The sequence below is a fragment of the Rattus norvegicus genome, chromosome X, assembly GCF_021556685.1.
Source record: "Rattus norvegicus strain SHRSP/BbbUtx chromosome X, alternate assembly SHRSP_T2T, whole genome shotgun sequence".
NCBI lineage: Eukaryota > Metazoa > Chordata > Mammalia > Rodentia > Muridae > Rattus > Rattus norvegicus.
Window position 1 is genome coordinate 100,790,003 of NC_141554.1, and position 18,706 is coordinate 100,808,708.

The window sequence follows — 18,706 nt, forward strand, 5'->3', positions numbered from 1 at the left end:
TCTGAAGATAGTTGAAGAAAGAGTGATGGAGCCAATGGCCTGACTTTCTTTCCAAAATAATAGAAATGCCCTAGGGTGGATTTGTAAGAGAAAACAAACTTGGGTTTAAATTATTTTTCATGTTTCAGTTTATCTTAGTCATGATAACTTTTCCTAATTATAGTACATGATAAATACAGCTTTACCGAAAATGAGTTATGATTTTAAATATTCACTTCAAGTTATTTTGAGTAATTTGGTTTTATTAACATTGATTCGTTTCCTTAAAATAAGATGTTACTGCAAATTCATGCTATTCACCTTCTTTGAGACATCTTCATATACTTTCTTTAAACATGTTTAAGTTCAGTGGTTTTGCTCTTTCAGCTAAATTACAGTTCGCTTTACTTGCATAGTTTATGGATGCAAGACTGCATGTTTGTTGTGCTGGTATATTGTCTATGCTATTGGATGTTCCACTATATGTAAAATAGGTCGTTTTGCTTCAAGATCAGCAAATTGTTTCAGAGACAAGACTTGAATGAACAGAGATGATCTGAAATGTTTTTATTAAACCACTACAAAATTTTAAGTTTCCTGTGTGATTTTTATCCCTCAAATTTATTAGAAAAAGCCATTAGTTTAATGTTCTTAATGGTTATCAGCCTTTATTATGAAGTATAAATTTTTTATTTTTAACACCAAGCATTATATTTTACTAGTAGTAACTCATTTTAATGAAGGTTATATTAAATGTGAGCCGCTTTTAAGCCATTGATCATTAAGTCCTCCATTATACATATAGTAAAAATTGTGTATATCAAATTACATGTTTAGTTAAATTAGAGAAAAAATATTTTTTCTAGGAATAGATACGTGTACTTATTTATATTCAGACAGGTAGCAAATAATCTTTATCCTCTTCAATCATTAAAAGGGGACATAAACCCCATAAATCTTTTAGTTATTTAATAGTCTGTAATGGTTTTAGGAAAACCATCAGGAAATGTTGTCATCTCATTAAAATAATTACTGAAAAATCTTGCATAAGACCTTTTGAGTCACTGATTCCCCTTGAAAGCAAGTTATAAATGCTGTTTATTTTATTTTATTACTTTTTAAGCAATTTTTTATTTTATGTATCTAAATTATTTTATATACCTGCAGGCATGTGCACCTTGTATTTACTTGATGGCCTTCAGGATCATTAGAGGGCATCTTATTTCCCGGCTGTAGTGACAGAAGGTTGTGGGTGCTGGGCTCTCTAAGGTCAATCTCATCCCTTCAACCCTGTGCTGTTTTCTTATTGACAGCCATGCTGTGAACACTCCCTGAAGCACACTCCTACTGCCTCGGTATTCTTCTTTACCGTATTCCCTAAAAAAAGCTAAGCTGCCATAAACTGAACCTTTGACATATTTTCCACAAAAACAAAAACAAAAAAAGAACATTTGTTTTTAAATGTTTAGTCATCTCTCCAACTTCTATAAATGGTATTTTTGAAATAATTATTTTATCATTTTATAAATTCATCTAATGAATTTTAATCATACTTAAAGGGACCTCAAAGCAGGTACAAGACATCCCAACACCAAGTTCTCAGCACAAAGGAGATTTATTTGCACCAGAAGGACAAAGGTCAGGGAATAAGAGACAGAGACAGGAGATAGAGGATGAGGGAGAAGGTAAAGGGATATTGGCCTAGGAGGGACACAGGACTGATTCTTGATAGAGAGGAGGCACTTATGGCCCATAGGCAAATGATAATTTATAAGGGGAAAGCAGAAAACTCCTATGCTTGATGAGTTGGTTCATTTTAATTAGACATGTTAATTAAAGTGGCCAAAAGAGGGCTTTTGATTTCTGGACTTTAATACTTTGATAATTGAACCTTGGTAGTCAACTTCCAGAGAAGGAAGTGGCCAAATAAGAGACTAGACTTTGGTGGCTAGCTTTAAGAATGTAATCTAACAGTTTAATGGGCAAGAGAAGTGTACAATGCAAAATCTGTCCATGACATATTTGCCATACTCTGGCCTGTGTTTACCATGCTAACCATTTGAATATTCATCCCTCATCTCTCCCAACATACCAAGATATTAATGTCTATCAGAGTAAGCCTGTTGTTTAGCAGGTTACTTTTTTAATTCTGTTACTTTAGTGAAAGAGAAAACCAGCATTTTCCAAGGGCGACAAAGCTAAACAGAGTTCAGAACAATTCTTGGTACAGGCTTCTCATAAGGTCTTGCTCCAGCATGTGGAAATGAGAACCAAGCCTTCCTAGGAACTGATTGGAACAGTAGAAGGACTCCTGTTGTGTGATGAGCAGAAATGAACACTGAACACTGGCATAAAACATGGACTCTTAAGTAACTTCGTATTTCAGCTGACTTGATTGATATTATTATTCCTGGGGGAGGAGGCCATTAGATTATCGACACAGGAAGTATCTTATGAATTGTGATCAGGAATCATGAACAGACAAGGAAATAGTCTTCTTCTGTTGCAACCATAAATTAATTTTTTTTGTAGTGAATTAGAAGGAAATGAGGTTATTCTACTAATCTTACCCATAGTGCTTAGTGCCTTCCTGAGCAAGTTGAGCATGAGGTTGGTTGGCATACTGTATGGTAGTGGGATTGTCCATGGTGCTTGGGGTGGATCAATATTGTGATCACTGCAATGATTCCCTGTGACCTTTATTTGGCTCAGAAGTCCCTTCAGTATGTCTTTCATCTTGCCCATCTTGGAGCAATCCAGCAGCTTCATATGGCTGATGTTCCCTATCAGACATTTTTGAAATATACAGTTTTTAATATAGAAGGAATTCTGCATTACTTCTTTCTAAAACCATTACCTTTCCCTAGCTAAAATTACATGGGAGGTAAGGCAATTAAGGACCTGCTTTTCTTAGACTCGTGGTGCTGAAAGAAATGATGTAGAAGATAAATCATTACCTTGTTATAGCACCTAATATAAATGCAGAAACCTGGAGCTATGGATTTGCTATTTATGACTGTAGCTATAAGTCACTGTTGTAATTGTTGGAGCTGATTCAGTTGGCTAGTGGCAGGCTTTCATTTTTTTTCCTACACTGATACTATTATCTTCAGAAATATGGTTCCCCCCACCAACATTCAACCTTCACCCTAAAGTTCTTTGCATTTCCGAAGCTAATCTGATTTTTTTGGTCTGGGACCTATTGCTCTAATATGTACCCTTCAATAAGGTAAATAGCCAACGTTTCTCTTAAATTTTGAGGGATCTGCCATCCCATATGTGTTCCTTAGGATTCTTTTAGTTCTTTTGTTTGTTTGTTTCTTGTAACATTTATAAAGGTAGTTTTCAACTGCCCAGTCACAAAGTACATATTATTTCAAAGGTAATTTTCAACTGCCCAGTCACAAAGTACATATTATTTCAATTTTGTTTAGAGTGGTAATGATTTTGCCAATGCTTCTTTTCCCTAGTAGTCCTGTTTATGACCCAAAACATGTAGCGAAAGATACTTATTTTGAGAAGGTATCTTCAACTATTTACCAGGATAGCCATTGTAATAAAGAAGTCTGGAAACAGGAGGGTGGTGAGATGGTAGGCCATTAGCCGTGCTAAGATAGTACCCAAACCCAGTTAGTTTTCCATAAGCCTCAGTTAATGGAGGTGCAGCAATTTATGGGCAAATCAGTGTGAGGTTCTAATAGCGACACTGACTCTCCAGTATCAGATTATTTGTGTTAGCTACGTGGTTTTTGTATTGTCTGGTTCAGATTTTATTAGAGAATGTCTTGTTCCAATTTGTTATTTTGCCAAAGCCATTCATGCCAGACCATGTCATCTAGCATGCTAGCAAAAGTACTTGTCACGGTTGGGGATTTAGCTCAGTGGTAGAGCGCTTGCCTAGGAAGCGCAAGGCCCTGGGTTCAGTCCCCAGCTCCGAAAAAAAGAACCGAAAAAAAGAACCGAAAAAAAAAAAAAAGTACTTGTCACGCTAGGGGTTAAACATCAATCACTAATCAAATTAGTATTATATTGTCTGAAAAGGAAGTAGAAAGTGTGGGCCACAGTTTATTGATCTGGCTCTACTGCTTGTGAACGTGGCTTTGGATTCTGCTCCTGCAAAGTTTTTTTCTTTTTTTTTTCTTTGGTTCTTTTTTTTTTTTTTGGAGCTGGGGACCGAACCCAGGGCCTTGCACTTCCTAGGCAAGCGCTCTACCACTGAGCTAAATCCCCAACCCCAGATTCTGCTCCTGCAAATGTGGTAAGCTTTTTAGGTCCTAGTCAGCAGAGTGACTTGAAACTTAGTGCATGGAATATTCCATCAGGTAAAAGATTACATTGCTTTACCATTCATGTTTAATATATAGGTCTGTTTTAACACATGATTCATAGAATTATGGTATTTCAAGTTGTGAATATGCAAACAAGGATTACACTGCTAACATGGAGTATATGCCAGATATTATAGATATGCATATTTTGTAGAGGGAGGAGAAACAGGGAATACTATACCCTCATATTATGATAAGGTAGTCTGTAAAGGAGTCTGTCCTTAGCAACAAGCTATCATTTGAATCTTATTAAAAGATTATTAAAATCATCTAGAGAGATGATTTACAGGTTCAGTACACTGGCTCTTCTAGAATATCCATGTTCAATTCCCAGAACTCACATGGTAGCTCACAACCATCTGTGTATCTCTAGTCCCAGAGCATCCAATGCCCACTTCTGCCTTTCTCTGACACCACGAGCATATGGTGCATAGACATACATGCAGAACAAACATACATTCATACAATAAATAAATAAAAAATAAACATGGTTCCTGTTTTTAAAAAAAGTTCAGAGCATCCCTTCACAAGAACACAAACAATACAAAAATGGTGGATAAAAACACAGTAACCACAATAACAACAAATTAAATAAATGCAGGTTATTGTAACTTTTATCTGAGATTCATATTTTCTATAGAAAATAGGCTGTGGGTGTCTGTCTCTGTCTCTGTCAGCCGCTGGGTGGAGTCTCTCAGAGGGCAGCATGCTTCTGTCGCTTTCTTGATCTTGATCAGATTTATATCTGATATCCTAAGGCAGAATCTACATTTTCTCTTAAGAAAAGCAGCTTACATAGTAACTGGACAGGATGGAACCTTATAGATAATGCCATTTGAAATGGATAAATTCAAAAGATTAATGAAAGGATAGGCATCAAAAGTTAATACAAAATTATGCAAAGACTGTAAGGGAGGTTGAAGTGAAAGTCTCCCTTTCAACACACATCAATTTTTCTTCTTAAAATTATGAATGCATTTGTTGTTATGGATTATTTTTTCATATTTACAGGCTATATGTTGTTTCTGCCTACACTGTAAATTTAGTGAGATGCTAAATGTTTATATCACATGATTAAATATATGCTGAAGATATAGGGTAATGTTGTCTCCCATTTAGAACCCACAGTAAAGATTAATATTGATTTTTAAATTAAGTGTGTAGAAGGGCTGTAGGAAATAGTTATTTCACATTCCTAACAGTTTGTACATTAAATAAAACTAATTGTATTCCTTTGTAGTGTCAGTATCCACTCCATAGTACACCATGAGATACACTTTTTACTTCAACCAGGACAAAACCACCATAAGTCAGCCAACCTTGCTCCCTAGTTACTTTCCATTTTAAAAGCTCAGCCTCCCTTTCTGAATCTAACAAATAAGCAAACAAGACAGCACAGCAAAGAACAGATTAATCTTCCTAGCGGATACAAAAAAATATATAAATGAAATCAATGAAGTAACAACAGAAAGGAAACCAATGTAAGAGTAAACCAAAGACCATAATAATGTGTGTGAATTAAGTTATACACATAACCAATATATACAAAGATAAATCACTTTGAGTACAGTTTATTATGTAACATTAAATATTCCCTGAAATTAGAGATCACTGGGTGCTATCCTTTTAATCTCTTGGCTTTTATAATAATCACTACAACCTGAGTTGTTTGAAAGAGTAAAACTATAGTCTTTCACAGTCAAAGCAGACGGAGGTTCCATTGAGCTTCTTCCAAGACCCCAGATGAGGCTCTTTCTTGTCTGGTTCAATTCCTAGATTTCTTTGGTTTGTTTGCTTCTGACTTCACATGGTTTCTTTATCTTTGGACCACTTGTCTATCTTTTGTGAGGACATTTTAATTGGGCTAGGGTTTACTCTGATCTTGTAGAATTATTATTGCGATCCCTATTTTATAACTAGAAACACCCTGTTTTCAACTAAAGTTCTATTCTGAGTTTCTGAGTGGGTAATGTTTAATTCACCATTATTATGCAAAGGGATATTAGCCTTAAATTACTGAAACATCAAAACAAAAGCTCAATTAATTTCAGGAAATGGCATTACCTATCTTAGAAAAAGTGGAAAACATAATTTTTTTTGCTTTAAGCCTTCTTTATGAAATTGTATTTGTCTGCATTCGTTCTCCTTATTTAAAACAAAACAAAAAATGAAAACAAAAACCTTTGTTTCATAGTTAGAAATTATGAGAGCTAGAGTTTTATATGGTTGAGTTACACTGGAATGCTAGCTACAAGATTGGATTTCTGTACTGTAGGCTCTCACTTTCCTTTCTAAGTCAGTGTACTTGCATTGCACCTCAGTTGCTACATATGCAAATGAGATGGAAAGCTTCCACTATAAACCTACCTGTTCAATGTTCTCCTTTGCTTATTTTCAATCTTATTTTTGTGGGTTTCAGAATTAACTTAGTATCTAGGAATTATTTTATGAAGGTAGGTGACTCTTTACAGATTTAGGGACATTTTGAGCCATTGAGTATGTATTTTAATTCTTAACACAAATAATTTTTAAAAATTTCTTTTGATGTGTATGAATATTTGCTTGAATGCATATATGTGCACAGTGTGTGTGCCTGGTGCAAGTAGAAGCCAAAGAGGGTTTCAGATCCCTGGAACTAGAGTTACATAAGATTGTGAGCTCCCATGAAGGTAGTGGGAACCAGAAGCTGGGTACTTTGACAAGTGAGGGAGCAAGTGTTACTTGCTGTGCCATTCCCTAAACTTCAAGTTTTTTTTTTTATGTTTTTAGACAAGGTTCCATTGTGATGCCCTAGCTGGTCTGTAAATCATTATGTAGATAAGGTTAGCTTCAAACTCACAGAGAAAATCCACCATGTGCCACCATGCTGGTACCCATTCCTAAGACATTTTATTAAATGGTGAAGAAAGAAGATTCTTATATGTTTGCATAATTATGAATTGAACCTGATGGTCAAAAGAACCCAGGTATTTGTCTTCTCATTACCGTTTCCCATGCTTACCAAAGATTATAATAGTTTTCTTTGTGTTCAGGATCTAGTTTCTTTTTTAAAAAATACCATACACACAGTTATTACTATAAGTTATTACTATAAGTATTTAATGAATCAATAATTTCAAATTTATTATTTAGTTATTCAGGTGATTAAATGCCAAGAAAGTAATTCAGTGATATTATTTTCTGCTAAAGGCAGTTGTTGAAAAATTTCTTTTATCAGCTACAGTTACCTTGCCATATCACAAATCTTTTAGTGTGTATTCCACCATCACATACATTCTATAATAATTTCATGTTCATATGTCTGCTTTCCTAATTTGAATTTTATTGTCTTCTGGGGAAGGGATCCACTTGCATTCTTCTTTGTTTCATGATAGTTGATACTCTGTAATTTTATATACAAAAATGCGTGATTTGTTGTGTATATCGACCCACCATCAATAAGATGCCTGCTTCTCAAGTAGGGAGAAAGGATTTTCATTACTCTGACACTGTCTTGTGCCCATGCATTTTTAGCTGTAATTAGAGTAAAAGAATAAAGATAACGACTTCTACATAGTAGTGGAATGTGTTTGTTTGAACTGTATTAATAAGTTACCAACATGATTGCCTGCTTTACACAATAGATTTGGTTTCTGTGAGTGTGTGTGTGGTTTTTCATGGCAGGGTTTCTATATGTAGCCTGGGTTGACCTTGAACTCATTATGTAGACCAGTCTGGCCTTGAACTCAGGAAACCACTTGCTACTGCCTCCTGAGTGCTGGGATGAAAGGCCTATGCCTCCACCAAGCCCAATAGTCCTTTTACAGTTTCACAGGCACTGAATGAAATGCAAGGTTTATAACTCTTATTTAATACACTAAAAATCCATGTACTTGCCCGGAAACCGGGAAAGGGAATAACACTTGAAATGTATATAAGAAATACTCAAGTTAATAAAAAAAAAATCCATGTACTTTAGCAATAATAGAAATCCAAGTCTGTCATAATATGTTGTATTAGTGTGTGATTTAGATTGAATAGTAATTTACTTACAGACTTGTATTTATATACCCCTACTAAAGTTTATAAAAGGAAACAGTGCCTCCTGGGAAATAACCAATGAGTTTGGAATATTTCTCCCCACTAAAACCTTTGTAGGATACATAGATATTTGGCAATATATTTCATGAAGAGTCAAAGAAATTTGAAGAAATAAAGCCTTGTCAGAAAAGTTTCTCAATACACGACCCGATTTTGAAGAATAGTAAAAAAAGGTGTAAGAACTGGAAGGTGGAAGATTATGTGAAATACTGGTCATGACTTGGTTGCTGTGCTCATGTACTCATATTACGTGTCGTTACCTGCCTAAGAACAGTAGAACAACCCATTCAGAATTGTAGCATGATGGGTAAGTGGCACAAAAGTCCTAACTCCTTGCTGAGAAGCTATTCAGTTTATGGCAGTAAGGGAATGGAGAGTCACTTTTCTTCATTGGTTTAACCTCAGCTAGGTTATCCATGTTTCAGTGGATTGCCTCATACTCATACACTCATAGCCATCACTAATTGCAATCAGTGCGATATAACATTTAAAAGAGAAAACAGGAAGATTTGAGGGAAAATGTTGTGGGAGAAGATGGAGGAGGGAAGTGGGTCAGTATGATCAAAACATATTGTATACATGCATGACATTCTAAAAGAAAATTAAACATATTTTAGAGGATAACATGATATAATGATGACTGCATAGAATGCTTCTCATAGTTGTTATTGAATTAGCCTTGTACTCGAGGGATATGTTAGCACATTTGTAAAGTTTTCTCCTGATTTGCTTAGTTATCAGCAAAATCCAAGGCAAAATGTCTTTGTTCACTTCCTGTGACTATAACATCCTTAGTAAATGATATCACATATGTGAGAAGAGGGAAAATAAATCCTTTCAAGTATACAAATGTGCAATTGTTGTTGTTATCTCTGGCATATTTTTTTCTTCATAGTTTCTTTCATGTAGATTTAAGCATGTTTTTTAGCATATTAACAAATATACATTTAACATAATTGTAATGAAAGTAGCTGAATTTTAACAGCAGTACAAATTGGAATACGATTATTTTCTCAATTATGAGTGTTAATAACTGTTTAAACAGCCTGTATTAAACTTTTTAAAAGCTCAGCAACACAGCCAATGCTACTTAGAGAATTAATAGGTACAGGTCAATATCTTAGAACACTTTACGGGGAGTTACCTATAAAAATGGAATAATTAAGGCAAAGTTTTATGATGTAGAAATGGAAACAAGACTTAAAATGTTAGTAAGGTTCAGAAGGCAGCCTTACTAGAATAGAATTACTAAAGCGGGTTTTAATATTGATATCTTGTTTGCTTTAATTCCTAGTACATGACTTGGTTTAGAATACCAGTAGTAGTTTGTTTATATACAGAAAAGAAAATGCTGCAGTCATCTCCGCTATGCCAACCAATATGTCTTCTGTTCAAATTTTGGTTAACTCAATATCAAACACATACAGGTTAATTTGACAAAACTACTTTAAATATTAAGAGGCTTTAAAATTTTAATAATGAACCGTTAGGTTAAAATGCAATTTTTGCTTAGGCACACTCAGCAGCATAACTTATAATTGAAGGAAAATAGATCCTTGTGTCCTATATTGTTTATTTTTATTTTATTATTAACTTGAGTATTTCTTATTTACATTTCGAATGTTATTCCCTTTCCCGGTTTCCAGGCAAACATCCCCCTAATCCCTCCCCCTCCCCTTCTTTATGGGTGTTCCCCTCCCCATCCTCCCCCCAATGCTGCCCTCCCCCCACCAGTCTAGTTCACTGGGGGTTCAGTCTTATCAGGACCCAGGGCTTCCCCTTCCACTGGTGCTCTTACTAGGATATTCATTGCTACCTATGAGGTCAGAGTCCAGGGTCAGTCCATGTATAGTCTTTAGGTAGTGGCTTAGTCCCTGGAAGCTCTGGTTGCTTGGTATTGTTGTACATATGGGGTCTCGAGCCCCTTCAAGCTCTTCCAGTTCTTTCTCTGATTCCTTCAACAGGGGTCCTATTCTCAGTTCAGTGGTTTGCTGCTGGCATTCGCCTCTGTATTTGCTGTATTCTGGCTGTGTCTCTCAGGGGCGATCTACATCCGGCTCCTGTCGGTCTGCACTTCTTTGCTTCATCCATTTGTCTAATTGGGTGGCTGTATATGTGTGGGCCACATGTGGGGCAGGATCTGTGTCTGTTTTAATCTTTGCCTCTCTATTCCCTGCCAAGGGTATTGTTGTTCCCCTTTTAAAGAAGGAGTGAAGCATTCACATTTTGATCATCTGTCTTGAGTTTCATTGGTTCTAGCCATCTAGGGTAATTCAAGCATTTGGGCTAATAGCCACTTATCAATGAGTGCATACCATGTGTGTTTTTCTGTGATTGGGTTACCTCACTCAAGGTGATATTTTCCAGTTTCAACCATTTGCCTACGAATTTCATAAACTCGTTTTTGATAGCTGAGTAATATTCCATTGTGTAGATGTACCACATTTTCTGTATCCATTCCTCTGTTGAGGGGCATCTGGGTTCTTTCCAGCTTCTGGCTAGTATAAATAAGGCTGCTATGAACATAGTGGAGCACGTGTCTTTTTTATATGTTGGGGCATCTTGTGGGTATATGCCCAAGAGAGGTATAGCTGGATCCTCAGGGAGTTCAATGTCCAATTTTCTGAGGAACCTCCAGACTGATTTCCAGAATGTTTGTACCAGTCTGCAATCCCATCAATAATGGAGGAGTGTTCCTCTTTCTCCACATCCTCGCCAGCATTTATTGTCACCTGAGTTTTTGATCTTAGCCATTCTCACTGGTGTGAGGTGAAATCTCATGGTTGTTTTGACTTGCATTTCCCTTATGACTAAAGATGTTGAACATTTCTTTAGGTGTTTCTCAGCCATTCGGCATTCCTCAGCTGTGAATTCTTTGTTTAGCTCTGAACCCCATTTTTTTTTGACTTTTTCTTAAATGATTTTTAATGAAAAATTTCCAACATACAGAAAAGTTGAGAGAATATTACAGAGAACACTGATGTACTCACCACCTAGACTGGGCAGGTAGGAGTTTCCTATCCTTGTTTCATTTCATATCATTTGTCTATCTTATATTTTTATATTTTGGACACCTGTTGACGCAAATTGCTTAGGCTCTAAACATCTGAGCACACCCCTTTCTCCAATCTTGGTTACATTTGTCATCCTCTATTGCTTGATACCTTTTTTATTTTGAGATGTGGTCTCTTAATTAACCTGGAGCTTGGCAGGTTGGCTGGCCAGCTAACTCCTTGGATTGCCTCTCTCTGGATCCTGTCACAAACTCTTGAGTTTATAGGGACTCCACCACATCTGGCTTTGACAGACGTTGTGGGGACCTGAACTCAGGTCCTCCTGCCTGCACCAAGGCTTTTTATGCACTGAGCTGCGTCCCCAGTCTACAGTACACTCTTTTACATCTGGTTTTTCTCCTGACTCAGCACAATGTCTGTGAGGTTCTTCCATGGTCATAAATTTGATGTATTGCTATCAGTCTTTCACTGGACTGAGAACTTTTACTTTATCTCCTTTCCTTCTTAGACATATCTTAGACATTTTAATAGGGTTATTTGTTTCCCTGCAGTCTAACTTCTTGAGTTCTTTGTATATTTTGGATATAAGGCCTCTATCTGTTGTAGGATTGGTAAAGATCTTTTCCCAATCTGTTAGTTGCCGTTTGGTCCTAACCACAGTGTCCTTTGCCTTACAGAAGCTTTGCAGTTTTATGAGATCCCATTTGTCGATTCTTGATCTTAGAGCATAAGCCATTGGTGTTTTGTTCAGGAAATTTTTTCCAGTGCCCATGTATTCGAGATGCTGCCCTAGTTTTTCTTCTATTAGTTTGAGTGTATCTGGTTTGATGTGGAGGTCCTTGATCCACTTGGACTTAAGCTTTGTACAGGGTGATAAGCATGGATGGATCTGCATTCTTCTACATGTTGCCCTCCAGTTGAACCAGCACCATTTGCTGAAAATGCTATCTTTTTTCCACTGGATGGTTTTGGCTCCTTTGTCAAAAATCAAGTGACCATAGGTGTGTGGGTTCATTTCTGGGTCTTCAATTCTATTCCATTGGTCTATCTGTCTGTCTCTGTACCAATACCATGCAGTGTTTTTCACTATTGCTCTGTAATATTGCTTGAGTTCAGGGATACTGATTCCCCCTGAAGTCCTTTTATTGTTGAGAATAGTTTTAGCTCTCCTGGGTTTTTTGTTATTCCAGATGAATTTGCAAATTGTTCTGTCTAACTCTTTGAAGAATTGGATTGGTATTTTGATGGGGATTGCATCGAATCTGTAGATTGCTTTTGGTAAAATGTCCATTTTTACTATATTAATCCTGCCAATTCATGAGCATGGGAGATCTTTCCATCTTCTGAGGTCTTCTTCAATTTCTTTCTTCAGAGTCTTGAAGTTCTTATTGTGCAGATCTTTTACTTGCTTGGTTAAAGTCACACCGAGGTACTTTATATTGTTTGGGTCTATTATGAAGGGTGTCGTTTCCCTAATTTCTTTCTCGGCTTGTTTCTCTTTTTGTAGAGGAAGGCTACCGATTTATTTGAGTTAATTTTATACCCAGCCACTTTGCTGAAGTTGTTTATCAGCTTTAGTAGTTCTCTGGTGGAACTTTTGGGATCACTTAAATATACTATCATATCATCTGCAAATAGTGATATTTTGACTTCTTCTTTTCCAATCTGTATCCTCTTGATTTCCTTTTGTTGTCTGATTGCTCTGGCTAGAACTTCAAGAACTGTATTGAATAAGTAGGGAGAGAGTGGGCAGCCTTGTTTAGTCCCTGATTTTAGTGCGATTGCTTCAAGTTTCTCTCCATTTAGTTTAATGTTAGCAACTGTTTTGCTGTATATGGCTTTTACTATGTTTAGGTATGGGCCTTGAATTCCTATTCTTTCCAGGACTTTTATCATGAAGGGGTGTTGAATTTTGTCAAATGCTTTCTCAGCATCTAATTAAATGATCATGTGGTTTTGTTCTTTCAGTTTGTTTATATAATAGATCACGTTGATGGTTTTCCTTATATTAAACCATCCCTGCATGCCTGGGATGAAGCCTACTTGATCATTGTGGATGATTGTTTTGATGTGCTCTTGGATTCGGTTTTCCAGAATTTTATTTTCGCGTCGATAGTCATAAGGGAAATTGGTCTGAAGTTCTCTTTCTTTGTTGGGTCTTTGTGTGGTTTAGGTATAAGAGTACTTGTGGCTTCATAGAAGGAATTCGGTAGTGCTCCATCTGTTTCAATTTTGTGGAATAGTTTGGATAGTATTCGTATGAGGTCTTCTATGAAGGTCTGATAGAATTCTGCACTAAACCCATCTGGACCTGGGCTCTTTTTGGTTGGGAGATCTTTAATGACTGCTTCTATTTCCTTAGGAGTTATGCGGTTGTTTACCTGGTTTATCTGTTCCTGTTTTAACTTTGGTACCTGATATCTGTCGAGGAAATTGTCCATTTCCTGCAGATTTTCAAGTTTTGTTGAATATAGGCTTTCATAGTAAGATCTGATGATTTTTTGAATTTCCTCTGAATCTGTAGTTATGTCTCCCTTTTCATTCCTGATTTTGTTAATTTGGAAACACTCTCTGTGTCCTCTCATTAGTCTGGCTAAGGGTTTATCTATCTAGTTGATTTTCTCAAAGAACCACCTTTGGTTCTGTTGATTCTTTCTATGGTCCTTTTTGTTTATACTTGGCTGATTTCAACTCTGAGTTTCATTATTTCCTGTCTTCTACCCCTCCTGGGTGTATTTACTTCTTTTTGTTCTAGAGCTTTTAGATGTTCTGTCAAGCTGATGACATATGCTCACTCCTGTTTCTGCAGGCACTCAGAGTTATTAGTTTTCCTCTTAGCACAGCTTTCATTGTGTCCCATAGTTTGGGTATGATGTACCTTCATTTTCATTAAGTTCTAAAAAGTCTTTAATTTCTTTCTTTATTTCTTCCTTGACCATGTTATTGTTGAGTAGAGCATTGTTCAACTTCAACGTATATGTGGGCGTTCTTCCCTTATTGTTATTGAAGACCAGCTTTAGGCTGTGGTGGTCTGATAGCACGCATGGGATTATTTCTGTCTTTCTGTACCTGTTGAGGCCCGTTTTTTGACCAATTATATGGTCAATTTTGGAGAAAGTACCACGAGAAGCTGAGAAGAAGGTATATCCTTTTGCTTTAGGATAGAATGTCTATAAATATCTGTTAAGTCCATTTGGCTCATGACTTCTCTTAGTCTGTCTACGTCTCTGTTTAATTTCTGTTTCCATGATCTTTCCATTGGTGAGAGTGGGGTGTTGAAATCTCCTACTATTATTGTGTGAGGTGCAATGTGTGTTTTGAGCTTTAGTTAGGTTTCTTTAACATATGTAGGTCCCCTTGTATTTCGGCATAGATATTAAGATTGAGAGTTCATCTTGGTGGATTTTTCCTTTGATGAATATGAAGTGTCCTTCCTTATCTTTTTTGATGACTTTTAGTTGAAAATTGATTTTATTTGATATTAGAATGGCTACTCCAGCTTGCTTCTTCTGACCATTTGCTTGGAAAGTTGATTTCCAGCCTTTCACTCTGAGGTAGTGTCTGTCTTTGTCTCTGAGGTGTGTTTCCTGTAGGCAGCAGAATGCAGTGTCCTCGTTGCGTATCCAATTTGTTAATCTATGTCTTTTTATTGGGGTGTTGAGGCCATTGATGTTGAGAGATATTAAGGAATAGTGATTATTGCTTCCTGTTATATTCATATTTGGATGTGAGGTTATGTTTGTGTCTTCTATATCCAGGGTTGTTTCCATGTGTTCTTTCTTGATTGCTTCTATTTCCATTTTTAATTCCTTCAATTGTTTGAATGTGTTTTCCTGGAATTGTTTCAGGGATTTTTGTGATTCCACTCTATTGACTTCTACTTGTTTATTTATGTTTTCCTGGAATTCTTTCAGGGATTTTTGTGATTCCTCTCTGTAGGCTTCTACTTGTTTATTTATGTTTTCATGTGTTTCTCTAAGGGAGTTCTTCACGTCTTTCATGAAGTCCTCCAGCATCATGATCAAATATGATTTTGAAACTAGATCTTGCTTTTCTGGTGTGTTTGGATATTCTGTGTTTGCTTTGGTGGGAGAATTGGGCTCCGATGATGCCATGTAGTCTTGGTTTCTGTTGCTTGGGTTCCTGCGCTTGCCTCTTGCCATCAGATTATCTCTAGTGTTACTTTGTTCTGCTATTTCTGACAGTGGCTAGACTGTCCTATAAGCCTGTGTGTCAGGAGTGCTGTATACCTGTTTTCCTGTTTTCTTTCAGCCAGTTATGGGGACAGAGAGTTCTGCTTTCGGGCGTGTAGTTTTTCCGATCTACAGGTCTTCAGCTGTTCCTGTGGGCCTGTGTCTTGAGTTCACCAGGCAGGTCGCTTGGAGCTGGAAGGTTTGTCTTACCTGTGGCCGCTAGGCTCAAGTTTCCTCATGGGGTGTTGCTTATGAGCTCTCAGCGGCGGCAGCAACCAGGAAGATCTGCGCCGCCCTTTCCGGGAGCATATGTGCTCCAGAGTTCCAGATGGCATTTGGTGTTTTCCTCTGGAGTCAGAGGTGTGGGCAGAGTGTAGTCTCTTCTGGTTTCCCAGGCATGTCTGCCTCTCTGAAGGTTTAGCTCTCCCTCCCAGGAGATTTGGGTGCAGAGAACTGTTTATTCGGTCGTTCCCTTCAGGTTCCGGCGGTGTCTCAGACGCAGTGGATTTCCTGCTCCTGTGCCCTTATCCAAGGGAACCCAGTGGCCGTATACAGTTTCCTCTTGGGCCAGGGGTGTGGGCAGGGATGGGCAGTGTTGGTGTTCTCTTCTGCTCTGCAGTCTCAGGAGTGCCCACCTGTCTCGACGGTGAGCTCTCCCTATATTGATTTTAAAAAGAATTAGGGACACACAATGTTGATGAAGTTTTTGAAGTGTTCTTTTAATGTGTGAACTACACTATGCATTAAGTTAAATAATGACTCTTTTGTTTACATTTACTTTATTTTTACATGACATATGGATCATGTAAAAATCCATAAAGGACATATTTTTTCAGTTAAGTGATATATGGATGTATATATAATAACCATCTAAATTTGTTAGAAAATGTGGTTCATCCACAAAAGTCTGGTCCTTGTGAGTGTATGTACTGTGTATGGAAGAGTTGTAGGTAGCAAAATATTGCAAGACTGCATCTTTTACCTGACATATGATGATGCATTTGTTATTGAAAGGAAGGAGGTCAGCATCTTAATTCTAATCCTGGATAATTTCATTTCATGGTTCTTTTAAAATGACCAATACTGTACAACACAATTGAATAAATTTTAATAAAACATGGAGGATCTCCCTGAATGAATTTTCTTTCCTATCTGGAGCCAAGGTCATTATGCTTCTACATAGACCTACAGTAAGAATACTAGTTTGCAGCTTTCCTATATCCTACTGTGCTAGGAAGGTATATTGTACTTTGGAAATGCCCTGGAGGCTCTCCCCTAGGCATATCTATCATCTCAGCTACACGTTTGATAGGAGCTGGATAGCTGACAATTCACAATTAAGATGACTGCTAACACCTAGGACAGCCAAGTATTCTGTGTGGTTTGTTTTTTTTCTGTCATAGTTTTAACATGAGTGTTCACACAGGCTGACACATACAATCACATACATACACTCAGACACTCATTTTTTCACTCATAAACATTCTATGATTATATAGACATATGTACCCTAACAGACTCTCACATGGGATGCATACTTATTCATACACATGCATTTAAGCTCAAACATGTTCACACATAGGGTTTCACACACTCATTAGAACTCAACACTTACACACTAACTCTCGCACACATCAAGTCATTTACACATGAAGTCATTTACACATACATTCCCACATTCGTATTCCCATAACTCTAGCACACACACTGACACACACACCCACGTGCTAACATATTTGTACGTATACATGTATGTTATACATACTCAGTCACAGTCTCAGAGATGCATAGGTGGTCACAATTTTACACATGTTCACAGTTTCACACTTATACTAAGAAATATAGTCACATTCACACACTTCTACACTCATATGAACACTTTTTTGACATTTTTGTTTTGTTTTTTTTATTGGATATTTTATGAATTTACATTTCAAATGCTATCCCCTTTTCCTCCTCTCCCATGCCCTCTACCTGCTACCCGTGCTTTTATGAAAGTTCTCGCTTCCACCTACCCACTTCCCCCTCAATGCCCTGTCATTACCCTACCCTGGGGAAATGAGCCTTCACAGGACCAAGGGCTCTCCTCCCATTGATGCCAGAAAATGCCATACTCTGCTACATATGCGGCTGGAGCCATGGGTCCCTCCATGTGTACTCATTGGTTGGTGGTTTAGTCCCTGGGAGCTCTGGGGGGTTCTGGTTGGTTGAGAGTGTTGTTCTTCCAGTGGGGATGCAAACTCCTTCAGCTCCTTAATTTCTTTCTCTAACCCCATAGGGGTCCCTGTGCTCTGTCCCATGGTTAGCTGCAAGCATCCTCATCTGTATCAGTAAGGCTCTGGGAAAGCATCTCAGGAGACACCCATATCAGGCTCCTGTCAGGAAGAACTTCTTGGCATCAGCAATAGTGTCTGGGTTGGGTGGCTGCATGTGGGATGGATCCCCAGGTGGGCCAGTGTCTTGTTTGTTGAGAGAAGATCCATATGCACTAGTCAACAGTAGTTGCTGAGTAATTCTAGATGTTTTACTAATGGTAGATAATGAAGAGTTAATTCAGGAGATTGTTCACTTATCATCAACTCTATAGCGTATAGCCTTTCCCATCAGACAGTTTCAATCTGAAAAACTTGTATTGAGATTTAATTGATATATGCAAAATGGAAAAGACAGTAGGAAGTTATTGTTTTCTTTTATATGTAAACACCTAATGGTGAAGTAGTTTAGTATCCTATAACATAGATATGAATTTAAAGCTTTCTTTCATTCCAAATCAGCCTACATCTCAATGTTAAATATGTTCTGTAAAATCCAACTTCTTATAATATTCAGACTGCTTCCAATTTCCCCGTTTTGGGACCTATATCCCTTGGTTCTGAATAGAAGTCCAGTGCAGTATGTTTAGTATTGTACTGAACCGTCTTTACTGTTAAGCTACCTAATTAGCTTAAGACCCATTCTCAAATTAGTTTTTTCAGTATTCATTTATGAAAAGGTACTGAAGTATAGTAAACAGATTTTCAAAAATTTATGTTATAAATTTCCCCATGTGAATTAATAATTTTCAAAAATAAAAGAATACCTTTTTGAGCTAAATTCAGATCTAAATCTGGAT

General features: G+C 37.2%; 1 protein-coding gene across 4 annotated transcripts in view; it reads left to right on the forward strand.

Moving 5' to 3' along the window:
- The window catches only part of Diaph2 (diaphanous-related formin 2), an 839,122-nt gene that overhangs the window by 184,431 nt on the left and 635,985 nt on the right, over positions 1-18,706 (forward strand).